This window comes from Athene noctua, chromosome 1 (genome assembly GCF_965140245.1).
Source record: "Athene noctua chromosome 1, bAthNoc1.hap1.1, whole genome shotgun sequence".
In the NCBI taxonomy this organism is placed as follows: Eukaryota; Metazoa; Chordata; class Aves; order Strigiformes; family Strigidae; genus Athene; species Athene noctua.
The window spans coordinates 261,123,920-261,137,785 of record NC_134037.1 but is presented as its reverse complement, the minus strand read 5'-3'; the positions used below and the strand labels follow the sequence as shown (position 1 = coordinate 261,137,785).

The window sequence follows — 13,866 nt, the reverse complement described above, 5'->3', positions numbered from 1 at the left end:
TAGTACATAAACCAGAACTGAATACTTCTACTTTTTCTTCAAATTCCCCTGGCAATGCACTTAATCAGATGGCTTTTTTGTTTCCCCTTCCCCCACCCCAACAAACAAGTGCTAAAATGAAGGGTATTCATGAAAGCTATGCCACTGCAGTGGATTTGTTAGCACTGCTGCCTGCCTGCATCCCCACAGGGAGAGGAGTAAGTGGAACTCCTCTCAGTTACCTGCTGCCCTGTACAACACAATGCACGGGAGACAGAAGAGACCTGGGTGACTACAAAGAGGAATCAGTACTTTTAGAGTGAAACTCTCTGACTTATTTTAAAAGGCATACTGGAGGACGACACATCCCACATCCTAAAAGGGCCTTTTCCACTCTACTGATCATACTGGGAGCCTGAGGAGGCTTGCTTGGCTCTGAGCATCCATGTTTTCAGATCTGAGCATCTATTTTTTCATCAAGTGAATCCCATGAAGGGCCCTGAAACTGTGACACACACCCCACTGCCACAGGCTGAAAAGGATACAGAGCATAGGAGGATCCAAAGACTCACAACTACAGCTCTGAGGATGTGGCTGAGGAGGGACAGGACACCAGTAAACTTTCTCCCCTGCACAAAGCCAGGGGGAGTAATCACCAGTGGCAGCACTGAGTGTCAGCCCTCACAGCCATAATGTCCGCATTTACACGTGCACAGCCACACCCAAGTTCTGGAATTTCAAGCTTGGACTTAAATTTGAGTAAAAACCTGCTTAACATAACCAGCATCAGACATTTTTAATCTACTCATTCCTAAAGAGCATCACATGCCTTATGCTCAGAAGGGAAGAAGTGATCATGGTGACTTATGTGACGCATGAGTGAGCATCTGCTGACAGGCCCAGTTCTTGCTGCCACCAAAGGGAACGGACCCAGCCATTCCCACCCCTGAGAACTGGGGTGCAAAGCAGTTCCTCCCAGCTGAGATCTGTGCAAGTGCATAGAAGTGTCACACATTAGAGAAATTATTTTCTCTGTAAAAGCAAGCCCTAAGTATCAAGCAGAACATGCCTACGTTCTCCCCAATGCCTATACAGGCCAAGACATCGGGCTGAGAAAATAAGTACAGCTCCCTGCCAGGCATAGAAAAAGGCTCTTTCACACAATATGATTCTGGCACACAACATTCTTTTGCCTTCCCACAGAGGTAAAAAGCCAACAGGAGATATTGTTGTACCTGTCAAAGGGCTAACGATCGACTAGGGTTTAAAGAATTATGACTTTCGTTTTTAGTTGCCTGGTTTCAGTCTGTTTCTTGTACCTCCTCACAAAGAGTGATTTTCAGACCCTTTACAAAGTTTATTTGCTTCTGTTATCTGCTATTGACAGGATGAACTGTAAACCCAGATCACTTTAAGGGTGCAGCTCTGGATCATTTCTGTATTTTGTTACTGAGAAAAGTCTATTTCAGCTCTAGGTGGTTCCGCACACTCTTAAGAATATAACGGAACTGGACCATAACAACTAGCTTTTGAAATGACAAAACTTCCCACACAGAGGAAGCGAGACAGGTGCACAAAAGGGAGAAAGAAGGGAAGAAGCCATACCGCAGCTCACTCATACTTTAAAGAAAACAAGACACTAGTTAGCAAACTAGGTGAAATTCACGCACTTAATAGTCAAAGCTGAGAAAAAAAAGCCTGCACAGACCTGGAAAAGGATACACAAGTATCAGCAGTAAACAAACAGTTCTTTGGCCTCTCGGGCAAGAAGGGTTAGCATCAGTTTTTAATCCAGTGCAAGCAAGGCAGTCAGAAACACAATAAGCAATATATTTTCACTTCTGGAAGTTATGCTGGACTTGTCACACATTTCTTCCAATATCCCTGTGATGCACGGAAAAGCATGAACCATAAGACTTACATTTCCCTACTCTTTTTTTTTTTTTTCCCCTGAGTACCATCCAGAGAACACAATAATCCCTAAAATCAGTCAAAGCATTCCCGCTGTCATACTACAAGAGCATTTTCCTCTTCAATTTTATTTTCAGCTTTCATTTCCAAGTCAAAGAATGGTAGTTACAGCATCCCATTTAAAGAAGCTGGTCCCTCCCCACAGGACTCGGAAAGGCTAAATACCTACCCAGCTTATCAGTCTCCAGCTTTGTTATACAGTACAGCTACGAACAAATTCTGTCCCGTGGCACAGGGCAGAGACAATCCACAGTTAAAGAGATTCAGTATTTAGACGCATTTAAATTTCCACCGTACCTTCCGTTCTCTGTGCAGAGATGAGCTTCACTTCTCTGACTTATCCACAGAAAACGCACAGTGAAAAGCAATTTCTAAGCATCCAGCAGACACATACACACAAACTGCTCCACAAGGAGGAGTTTTTGCAGCTTTATCCTAAAAAACTGTGAGCGAGATTAACACACCCACACTAAGAAATGTTAGAGAAGACGGGGAGATGCTCCCTGCTTTGCCAGGTAATAAATGTGTGCACCACCAGGAAACTCCAGGTATGGAAAAAGGAGGAAGCAGCTCGGTGAGAGGCATCCATGAGTCACTGTACAAAGAGTAATTGCAAGCAGAGAAAAAACACTCTTCCGCCTGTACCCGACACAGCCATTTCACCCAACTATAATACCCGCTTTCACTTTAAAACGCTTGGCTAACTAAACAGCTTTTACAGTTGTTCTTACATATATTTATCGCTCATACTTAATCACCGCATAAAGTACATGTCTTACAGCGGGTAACAGGTCCCCAGCAAAGAGCCAGGTTTTGACATCTATTTATAAATCTTGTTCCTGAAGAAAAACTCCTGGAGGTAATGTCGGAATAAGGATCAAGTAATGCTCAGCAGGAGCAGATGCACCATGACACACGCATGGATGGAGCCAGCTATTCCCAACAATCATGAATTTTAAACCCTCCGGATAACAAAAGCAGCAAGAACAGAGATTGCAGGAATGGAAGAGCTGTGGATTGGGGCATTTCCGTGCACAGTGGAAGAGAGAAGCGCTGCTGCCCCTGAGGGCTCGTCCTGCTGGTGCTGCCTCTCCTTCGGGCTCCCAGGAGCACTGAAGAGCACCAGAGGTGCCACCCATCCCACGATGCCCCTTCCCTGCTACCCACTCCCCAGGCAGAAGCCCCTGCTTTGAGGAGGAGGCTGGACTAGAGTCTGAGGTCCCTTCCAATTATCCCACGATACTAAGTTCAGCTTTGCTTTTAGGTACTTTAACAGCAAAAAGCCACGGTTTCATACATACACACGGGCAGAGGATGGAGGGGGGGGTGGGTGAAAGACACGCTCCCACCTCTCTCCATCCCTGCGCACCAGCCACACAAAGCCCGGGGCTGCATCACCCCATCGCCCAGCAAGGGTCCACCTCCTCAGTCTTTGTGTTTGCCCAGAACACTCGCCCCTCCAGCTGAAGCCAGGACGGGGCGTTCAGCCGAAAATCCTCAGCTGAGCCCTGATTTCCACCCCAAGCTCTGCTCCGGGACCCCAAGCATGCGGCCCCAAAAGGCTCCCCGGCTGGCAAACCCGGGGGTTAAAGAGAACTCGCTTTGTGAAATAAATGAGCCGGGGAGGAAGAAGTGGGGGGAGGCAAGAGGAGGGAGCCAGGCTCAGTAAAAAACCCAAACAAACAAAAAACGAACCCGGCCATTCAACCCTTTTGTAAACTTTACGGCTGCAAAACAACAAGCAAGGAAATCCCCGGGCCCGGCCCGGCGGGACTCACCTTCCGCCCGCCGCAAGGTGCTGCCCGGCTGCCGCCCTCCAGCCGCCCCTATTGTCGGCCCGGCACCGCCTCCCTTCGCCCTCCCCGCCTTGCCGCTGCCATTGGCTCCGGTGCGGGGGGGCCCGCCCCGCCGCCCCCCCTGTCGCCAAGGTGGGCAACGGGGCACGGCGGGGGAGGGGGTAGGACCTGCCTGGGGGGACTGGGGTTGCGAGCGGCCCCGGGGGAAAAGTTTTTTTCTTTTTTTTTTTTTTTTTTGGGGGGGGGGGGGGGTGGTACCTTCCCGGTGCAGCAGATGGGGAGCCCGGAGCTTGCGGCGGCTCCGTGGTGCCTGGGGAAAGCCGTGGGCTGTGCTCCAGCCTCGCTGCAGGCTGCTGCCCGGAGCCCGGCACCTCCGCTGGGCAGGGGGAAGGGAGCGGCGTTGGCCTGGGACGTGAAAATCTTTCCTGATCACGCCATCACCGGGAGATCCGGCGCGGGGAGTGGATCACCGGCAACTACACCCTTGGCGTGCACCGCTGTAATGACTTTATTTCTGTATCACGCTGTGCTATCGCAGAGCCGGCTCCATTGTGCTAAGGACTGGGTGCATGCAGATCCAAAAAAGGCAAGAATAAAATGGGCTCTGCCCTGCTTGGGTGTTGCACAAGGCGAGAGGTCTGTACCTTCTACTGCAGGGACGGGGGTGTTGGCTCTCCCTGTGATCCAAAGCTCGCTGGAAACTTGTCGCCCTGGTTAACAGGAGTTTTCGTCTCAGCGCTTGTGCTCTGCTGAGAGAGAAAAAGAGGAGGGATTTGATTGCACAGCCGTAGAGCTGCACCGCGCTCAAGAACGGAGCATGGGCACGGTGGGGTTGTGTGCTTGGAACATGCTGTCGAGACACAGAGAAGTAAAACGTTAAGCAGGTAGATACAGATAAAAGGGAGACAAATAATACAGGTCACCACTCCAGACTTGCCTTTTATCCCGAGACAGCATGCCCACCTATGACAGACTGAGACAGCGCTGCCGGTGTCTTGTCCTTCTCCCTTGTACCAACGTTTATAAGTTTATCGGTTTGCGCGGTAGCTAAACCAGCAGAAAAATCAACGGCACAAAAATAAACAAATGGAGGAAGTGAGAACGCGAGTCTGGGGCTGGTAGGGAGAGTGGGACTGCAACAGAGCTGATTTCAATCAGCTCAACCTGTTGTGGAATTGCATGCTTAGAATTACTTCCCTCCGTTGGATACATTTAAAATGGGATTCAAAACCACGCACCCCGACTGACTGCACGAGCGTGGCGTGCCGTCTGTCCGTAGTCTGTCCTCTGGTTGTGACATAAAGGTGCTGAGGTCAGTATCTGTCCGTAGTCTGTCCTCTGGTTGTGACATAAAGGTGCTGAGGTCAGTATCTGTCCGTAGTCTGGTTGTGACATAAAGGTGCTGAGGTCAGTATGGGCAGTATAGTGGTCACTTCACTTCAAAGGCAGCCACGATCAGCCTGGATCAACAGTTACATGTGAGTGCTGCAGGGGGGAAAAGGAGGGAAAGACCATGCAGCTCAGCTTGAACGCCAGATCAACAAAGGGGCACCATCAAAGCTGGAGTTAAAACTGAATAGTTACCCTTGAGCTCTGAATTGAGACCTGAAGAGTAACCTCCTTCTGTACCACACACAAAATCACAAAGCCTTTTCAGAAACATGGATGCACCTTGATAATATAAAAAAGTCAGTCGATGCCAAGCAAGAGATTGGTCAAAAATACTCATAAACATGCCTTGTTTGACAAGATATTTCACCAAATACACTCATTCAACCACTCTCAGAATGGCTGCGTAAGGTAATTGCAGTGGTTGACTTAAGGCCTGGTCCCTACTCAGCAGGTGTATTGCTCTAACAGCCCCTGCTATAGCTCTATTTGTATCTGTATAAAGGTACTTAAAGCAGTATGAAACAACCAGGGCTTTAACTGTAGGTGCTTTTAAAGCCACTTGAAACTGAGAAAAGACTATATATAGAGGGGTTAACTCAAATCAGAAATTCTTTCAATTAAATCTTTGTATATTCACTGCCAAGGGATCTCACCAAAACATTCAGAACTGTATTCTTACGTTTGGTTATTATCCTACTCTGTAGTAATGCAGAATCCTAAAGAGATACCCTGAAGGGATATCCTGGGATTACAATACTTAGAGTTTTCTAAATCTACCCAAATTTCAAGAGTCCTTTATCTGAAAGTATTGCTGGATATTTGAGAGGACCTTCCCAAACAAAAGGAGGGAGATGCATTTGGGATGTCCATGAACAACATCAGAATGGGATATAGAGCTACTGCTGCAAACCAGAATTTGGTAATTGAGAAGGGAATCAGTGAAATGTAGATCATTTTCCTTACGTTCTAAGCATTCAGAGTAGACAAAGTGTTCAGGGGGTTTTCAGGGAAAGGATCCACCTTGCCTTTTAGTTAGGATAAAGTCAGATGGCCCCTTTCCAGTATGGGGGTACAGGGGGATTTCTTACACCTCAGAAGGGTCTCTTTTGTTCTGTGGGAGGAAGCCTGGCACCAGGCCCCAGCCTCAGCGACCAACTCTGCTGAACAACTGATTTTACAGTGATCAGGTAAGAACCGCATTCTCCCCCCCCTCAGCTGTACAGCAGAAGGAGCAGTCCAGTCGCCGTTGGGCATAGCCTGATGATTTCTTTTTTGTCAGCAGTACCAGTATCGACAATTCTTACCCTCCTGAGCTACTCCCTGCACTGTGCCAGCACAGCTATTTGTGTGGCTACGTAACGGATCAAAGAACTGGCCCACCTAAGATTTTTCCTGGGTGTTTTTCAGCCAGATCAAACCCCCAGCTACCTTGGCTGACACAATGCAGGGGGAACACTAGAGCATGTGAAATCACAGATGTTAAAGCTCAGCTGAGGGACAGTAACTTGTTATGATGTACCAACTTAGCCACCTGCAACCATCCGTCCACTCCTTCAATCTGCTCTAGAAATTAGAGACAAATTGGCCTCAGCCTACAAGGAAGAAACCAGAGTTCATGAATGACTTGAAAACTAATTACAAGTCTTTAAGTCTTAGTAGTCAGGCAAGGATTGAAAAAAGACAAAAAGAAAAAAGGAGTCCTGTAGTCCTACAATACACAATTACAAAATTTATCAACCGAAGATCTCACTGCAAAGATGCAGAAACAGCAAGCGCTGGCAAGCAAAACTGAAGGTGATGGTGGGTCAACATATTACTGCCTGGAGGTTTCTCACCCAGTAAATCAGAAGTCAATCCAGCAAAATAATGTCATTACACTGGTGTGAAGCGATGAAGAAGACAGACTATGATTCATCACTGCCCTACATATCACATAAGCTTGTACAGCGCTGCAAAATGTATGTAAAACACTTCCAAATCCCAACTATCTCCTCGTCATTGTACTTTGACCGGATAACAACAGACTGAAGTAGCAAGGAGTGTTTCTGGACATAAATCTGTGATGCACAAGAGTAAATGTTTTCTCTAAACAAAGACACAAAGACACAGCAGCAACAATCTTTCATTTCCTCAGTGAGTTTTGGGGTGTTCTAGTGCCAAAAGAGCAAATTGGCAAAACAACAAAAGGGCCAGAACACCTGACTGGTGGTGAGCAGCACCTGGTTCCTATCTTACACATCCTGATGTTAGATGGCGTGTAATACCCATCACACAGGAAGCTGGAATCAGTTCCAAAAATGTATGCAAGTAGCACGTTACATCTGGTGCTTATTTAACATGGACATGCATTTCCTACTATCCTGGAGAAAGGTTTGCTAGGATTTCTCTGCCTAGAATGAGTTCAAATACAGGGATAAGAACCAGGGCTGCCATTTTAGCAAAGCTGGCTCTGCATTACCCTTCTTTGATCTTAGCACTGTCTACAGTTTTATCAACTGAAGTCAAAAATCCAGCTTACGCACTACCATTTCTCAGTATTTAGCTATGTCCAGTCATTTCATTCTGGATAAATGGTTGCAACACCATACTGGACGTGTTCCCACTTGCCTGCCACTTGGGTCCTCCATTTCTGTATCGTGAGGCTCACAGTAAAGAGCCAAGGTCTGTCTGGTACCGGTTTAACAGTATTTACAACCTGGGATATTGTTTTGATGCTTAAATCCCAAATCTTTCAGGTTCTCCTTAAGGGTTACTTTCTTGTTGGTTAAGTTACCCTATAGCTGATTGAAAACTCAGGGGAATCTTCCTGCCATTCCGATTTTAAATCATCTCTTACCGCTTCACTGAAGTCCTGGAATCTGGCAAAACCTCTGGTGATGAATACACTTTTACATTCCAGATCTCCTTTCGCCAGGAAATTGCACCAAGACAGCTAAGAGCACTCAGTGCTTTGGTGAGCAGTCAGCAAGTCAGGGAAGCCACAAGTGACTATTTGATTCTGGAAGCCTTGTGCATCTCTGGAAGTCATAAAATACAGATGGGTAATGGCTTAACAATGAGTTCAGTCTTTGATCCATTAGCTAACAGCTGAATCTAAGCACACATAACTCGGTTTTGAGGCATGCTGCTAATTCAAGCTTAAAAAGATGGGGGGAGTTTTACCTTGCACTGTAAGTCTCTGTGGAGCAGTTCTGGATCCTGGTTTTGACCTAGATTTTGTATGTTTTCTCAAAGATCTGAAGAGTTTTGTTGCTTGAAAAAATACGACTAGCCACTGGTAATCTTAGGTAAAAAATATATTCAAATACCATAAGCTTTTCTTTTGGGGTGGGGTGGGGCATAAGCTTCAAATATATTGGGGTCAGCCACTGAAGCTATGCGAATTCACACCAGGATCTGAATGCTTGCATTTTAATCCTACATTGTGCAAGAATTTGTGGAGATGGGTGCTGTAACAGAAGAGCCTGCTTTTGGGTATTAAAACCAGTATTGATGTGCTCCAAAAGCAGGCATGAAACTAGATCAGAATTTCCTCTTCTAATTTCCCAACCACAGCTGTAGCTGTACTTCCCTGCCTCAGAACTTCCCTCTGCCTGCAGTCCAAAAAGCCCCTATCCATCCCTGCCTCTATTCTTCCCCAATTGATTCTTGAAACATCTAGTCCTACTTCTTCCCATTTCCCCTTCTCTCCATCCCCCCAGCTGTACTGAATCATTCACCTCATTTCCAAAAGTCCCTTCCCTGCCTGATCCACCAGCCAACCTAAGGCAAGGATACGTGTACGGTCTAGACGCCCCTTTAGTGCTCAGTGTTCCATCTTGACTGGAAATCATGACAGCAACTCTGCTTTGTAAAATACAGGCAGTATTTTATGGCAGTGCTGCAGACGAGGAACAAGGCACCCAGGGAGAGCTCGAGGGGCACCACTGAGAGGTGAAGGGGGGAAAGGGGGAGGTCGTAAATACAGCTTATTCACTTGGGCCTTTGGAGCATGAAGGAACTTGCTGACAGTGCAGGAAGTGTGGAAAGTAGCGTGGTAAAAGCAGACAAACATCTGAGGCACATGAGAGTCTCCGGACTGGCAAAATACCTGCAGAAATCACAGATTGAGCTACGGTTGCTGGCTCTTGCCCAACTGCCAGTACAAGCAAGAGGTCCTGGCCTGGGACATGGCATGGCAGAGCCTTCTCAGAACTGTTTGGGGGACTGTCCTGGCCTCAGGTATGAACAGTTTCTCTGCACTGTGACTCTAATCTCTCCTCCATACAAAGAATCAGAAAAAAACCTCTTCAATGTTGCCTAAAATGTGAACTTGCTGCCCAGAACAGACAAGTCTGTGACAGGTTTTCCCTCCAGGATCCAGATTACAGAGTTGTAATGGTTTTATAACACACACTCAGAATCACTTTTCATTTTTTGCTATTTTACTATAGACCTATGATGAGATAAATCCTTGTCTGTGAGCATGTGGAAGAACACAGCAGAAATGGATTTACACACCAGTCGAGCTCAACAACTGCTGAACCAATAAGAACTGCAGAATAACACTTCTGAAGGTGAAATTAATCCAAATTATCCGGAACTATCTTATTTTTTAAAAAAGTCCTTTTACCTGTAGGTGGGGAGAAATAAAAAAGAAAGTGGTAACATCAAGGCAACAAGGAAAATTATTCTGAAAATGTGGTAAACCAGACTGTAGTAAATTTACCTTTCATTAGGGACTGCCCAAGTTTAATGGGCTATCTTATAAAGAAAATAATAATAAAAATAATTTAAAAATCAATTAGCTTTTCCTTTCTTTATTGATTTTTTTAAAGTATGCCTCTGGAGAGCTTCCACTTCCAGTATCAGGGTTTAAAAAACACTAAGTAATGCAAGAGACAGTCGGAATGAGACATCAGACAGGGACTACTAATCCAGGGCTATTTGTTACTCAAAACCAAACAAAAGCAGCTCATTTTTCTACACAGAAAGTCTTGGCTGCATTGGAGGACACTGTAAACAGAGGAGGGTGAACCCAAAAAAAGATTGTAACAGAGTTAACTGTACAACAACATTAGATTCTTTTGCTGCTTTTGCTGAGCTTATTCAAACTGAGTGACTCTGAAGACCCAGTTCTGTTCTGACTGAAACCAGGGAGAGATTTGCCACACATTTCAGAGAGAACAAAACCAGCTCTTCAGTCATAGCACCTCTGCCAGACTTTGTTTCACACCCTGCCAAAATGTCATAGCTTGAATCACTTCAGTAGCTTGAGCCATTTAAAACTGGACTGAACAAAACTCTGGAGAATAAACTGCAGAGAGAAATCTTCCCCTGTTCTTTTCCCTTATCTCTGCTCTTCTGCCTCACTGGGTTACATGAATAGCAACCAAAAACTGCAGAGCACTGAGAGACATGGAGTCTCGGGGTGTTTCAGATGTTTCCCAAGCAAGCTGTGAAAATATGAAACCACCATCCTTCATTTCTGCCCGTTTGCATTGTGTCCAAGATGGACTAAGTGGATCACAGCACAAAGATTATAGAGCAGCTAACTTCAAATGTTTTGGAAAAAAACACACTGAATTTGAGATATTTCATGGCCGCTTTGAACATAGTGCAGTTAAATTCTGTTAAAGTGAAAAGCAGAGGTCTTCAGCAACATGATCCGTACTGACCTGGGGCACGCAAAGTATCATAAAAACAGCAAGATAATGCAAATTACTAACTCATCAAAAAGCTGGAGAGATGGAGCACCCATTTTTCCAGGTAAAGAGCAGCTTTGATAGTCAGTCCAATAGATGGACCTATAAAAGGTCAGGGGCAATTTGGCTGAGGACAGTGTCACTGGTAATTTAATTATACTGGTTGGTCACACTAAAACCAAAGTTACACTGGAGATATAGATCACGTCAAGCCTGCCAAGAGAGCTGGCCCTGCAGAATTCCTTTGATATGATGTACATCTCGGCGCTGTCCAAATCGCTGATGAGTCACAGATTGTTCTGCAGGACACAGGAAATCTTAATAAATTAATTTTATTGCATAATCTTTTCTGATTGCTTCCTTGTATATACCTGCAGGAACTGCAAAATAACAACATACAACCCCCTGAACGTTTTCAGTGGCTGCCTTAGCGTACTGCATAGACCTACCAAAACTGCCAGGATAAAACTGAGGTTTCAGGAACATGCCATCCTCTAACTCTATATTCCTGTCACGTTGTCTCTGGCATCAGAGGAACGTCAAGTTGCACTGGTTGTAACTGGCAATTATATCTGCTGAGGTTTTGATCCTGAACCTCACCATCTTGTCTGCGTTTCTAATTAACAGTTTTAGGGCTGGCTATATTGGGTTTGGGTTTGCCACATTTTCTGGGATATGTAGACATTCTTATCAAATTATTCAATTCTTACCAAATAATTAACTTCATCCTATGAGCAGTATTGCAGATGGGGAAAATGAGGTAAGAGCTCAACCAGTATCCTCAGGCCGTGAAGCAAAACGACTGCAATTACACTTCTTGAATTCAGGCGTTCCTGTCTCCCAGTTCTGTTCTCAGACTAGATCAGTCATTTAAACTGCCTCTGAATGCTTCCAGTCACCGTAAATATAAACCTAGAGGAGCAGACCTGACTCAGTGCAGTCATACAGAGAACTAATCCTCAGCAGGCAGGCGAACTATAGGGAAGAAACATTTACTGTTTCTGTTTGCATCAGACTGGCAGCCTCCTTCCAAAGGCTGTGTGTTAGCAGACAGCAGCCTTGCAGAAAAACATGATACCAAAACTTATTTTCTGTTGACGGTGGCCTTTATCCCACCCAGACAGGAAGATGTAAATGGCTGTATAGAGAAAAAGGGCCTAGAGGCACAAGGTAAATAATTTTCAAAGAATAGTGCAGAAAGTGAGCCAAGTGCTGATGTATGCGGACTGTGTTTGAAACAGTGTGGGAAAGCTACTTGCTCACGGGGATCCGGGGTTGGGAACATTTAAGTTCCCTGATGGACAATGCTGTGTTGTGAAATGTGTGACGGCGGATTTTTTATTTTTTGCATGTATGCCTAGATTTTTGGGAAGAGCCCATTTAATAAAACTATATTCAAGAGGACCGTGCTGAAGTAATTGTTTTTCCCCTTTAATTTTTTTAAGTGGTTACAAAACAATGAAGCTCTCAGTTCTTTACACTTCACAGGGGAGAATGTACAAAGAGCTGCTTAATCTCTTTCAGTTCAGCTCTTTTATTCTCATGGGTATCCAGTTGCAAGGTATCCGTATCAGTCTCTGAATTCTCAGCCGAACCCCAAAGCAAAGTGTATCCAACTGTAAGCTCTTGTTTTAACATGCTGTTTCAGGAGCGACGAGGTTTCAGCATGAGCACGTGAGGGTTGCTATGCCTAAATCCGTTTGACATTGGCAGAGGAGCAGTATCACAAAATCCAGCAGTACTCATGCTGCTGATGAAATGCCAAGTAAGCGCTTTCACAATGCTAGGCTAATCTTAACGCTGATGTTTGCGATCTAGAAGGAAGCTAAAGTAGGCATGTCACCAAGGAAGACTTGAATGCTTCCTGATTGGTTTTCCAAACAATTATTTCATTTGCTTCTAACAGAGACTAGCTTACAATTCAAGTATTATATGGTTTTCATCATTGCAAACTGCAATTAAGGAATCGGATGGCAAGATACAAATCATAGCACAGATTCAGCTAGGAAAGAATGGTCAAACCAGACAATATTAGAGATTTGGATTAATTTTCTCCTATTATTGCCAGGTAGTCTCAAATGCAAAGAGGAAAAGAGGAACATAAATATATTTATAGTTAAGGTAATAAATTGGCACCTGCATGCTAAATTAATTTGTTAAATTTGCTAAATTAAAATGCTAAATTTGGCTCAGTCACTTAGCAACAGCTGCATCAGTTTAAGATGTTTCCATTCTGCAGCTGTTAGCTGTCACCTCGGGCTGGAGCTCCTGTCCCTCTGGCAAAGCCAGCAGAAGGAACTGTGTGGCCACATTTTGCCTGCTCCTCACCAAAATCCAGTGTCTTAACTCAGATGCATTTTGATCAACTATCTACAAGCTTGGCTTTGTCATCAGGTAGAAGCCCCAGCACACGGTCATTCTGACAGCTCCCATGTGAAGCAGTAACCCACACCAGAGGGACAGAACAAGCAGTCGCATCTTCAACTGCCATAGCAATACTCACCAGAGTGTATCCATCAGCGCCTGAAGTCAAGACAAAAGTAGAATTGTGAATAAGCATGAATGCCCAAGGAAATGAGGACAAGAAAACTTCTGGATTTTTGTCACAGTGCAACGAACAATTTAGGAATTACTAGGCCAAAAAGAAGGAGCCTAAGTGTTAGAGCACACCCCAGGGGAAAGGGAGATCTCATCTTGGTCCAAGCTCTCTTGACTACTTAACTGCAATGCTGCTGCCCCCTTGGTTAGTTCTTGTTTCCTGATGAGACTGTGTGTGCTGTGATTTGTGTTCAGTTCAGCGCGGGTGTGCTTGGAGCACAGCTTCCAGACCACGACCCTCGGTGGATGCAGACAAATGACTGCCTGCTCTGTAGGGTTAAGAGCAATGCAGGGGCCGAACTGCCTGCCAAGGCAGCAGCCAGCCCCATGCACAGAAGAAAAATTCAGAGTGTGACAAACTTTGCCAGCCGGAAAGAAATCACTTTGAAGGACTACACTTAGAAACCTACATACCTAAACTCCAACAGGACAATGCTCAACATCTA

The 13,866-nt window shown here is 45.2% G+C and overlaps 1 protein-coding gene across 1 annotated transcript in view; it reads right to left on the bottom strand.

The window, feature by feature from the left end:
- The window catches only part of PAK1 (p21 (RAC1) activated kinase 1), a 74,294-nt gene extending 70,525 nt beyond the window's left edge, over positions 1 to 3,769 (bottom strand). The window contains exon 1 of the mRNA XM_074918530.1: positions 3,729 to 3,769. The gene's annotated coding sequence lies outside the window, so the exon portion shown is untranslated. The remainder of the gene's footprint in view (positions 1 to 3,728) is intronic.
- Positions 3,770 to 13,866: the final 10,097 nt, after the last annotated feature.